Here is a 1,013-nt window from a genome sequence, read left to right on the forward strand (position 1 = left end):
TGTCCCCTCATTGTCCCCGTGTCCCCATTGTCCCCTCATTGTCCCCGTGTCCGGTGCGCGCAGTGGCCGTTCCCGCTGGACCCGTTCCAGCAGCGCGCCCTGCTCAGCCTGGAGCGCGGCCACTCCGTGCTGGTGGCCGCCCCCACCTCGGCCGGCAAGACCCTGGTGGCCGAGTACGCGCTGGCGCTGGCCCGGCGCCACATGGCCAGGTAGGGCCCCCTGGGCCACCCGCTGTCACCCACTGTCACCCGTTGTGTCACCTGGGGGCACCCACTGTCACCCATTGTCACCTGGGGGCACCCATTGTCACCTGGGGGCACCTAGTGTCATGTATTGACACCTATGGGGCACCTTGGGGCGCCTATGGGGCACCTGGGGTGTTGGGGACCCTGGTGGCCGAGTACGCGCTGGCGCTGGCCCGGCGCCACATGGCCAGGTAGGGCCCCCTGGGCCACCCACTGTCACCCACTGTCACCCGCTGTCACCCACTGTCACCCACTGTCACCCATTGTGTCACCTGGGGGCACCTGGGGTCACCTTGGGTCACCTGGGTCACCTGGGTCACCTGGGGCCACCTGGGGTCACCTGGGTCACCTGGGTCACCTGGGGCCACCTGGGTCACCTGGGGTCACCTGGGTCACCTGGGGTCACCTCGGGTCACCTGGGGTCACCTGGGGTCACGTGGGGCCACCTGGGTCACCTGGGGTCACCTGGGGTCACCTGGGTCACCTGGGGCCACCTGGGTCACCTGGGGTCACCTAGTGTCACCTGGGTCACGTGGGGTCACCTGGGGTCACCTGGGGTCACCTGGGTCACCTGGGGCCACCTGGGTCACCTGGGTCACTTGGGGTCACCTGGGTCACCTGGGTCACCTGGGGTCACCTGGGTCACCTGGGTCCCCTATTGTCCTGTGTTGTCACCTATGGGGCACCTGGGGGACCCAGGGGACCCTGTGGGGGGTGCCCGGGTGTCCCCAGTGTCCCCAAGACCCCCAGGTGTCCCCAATGTCCCCA

The sequence above is a fragment of the Nothoprocta perdicaria genome, unplaced genomic scaffold, assembly GCF_003342845.1.
Source record: "Nothoprocta perdicaria isolate Ctin4 unplaced genomic scaffold, notPer1 scaffold_825, whole genome shotgun sequence".
NCBI classification, from domain to species: domain Eukaryota; kingdom Metazoa; phylum Chordata; class Aves; order Tinamiformes; family Tinamidae; genus Nothoprocta; species Nothoprocta perdicaria.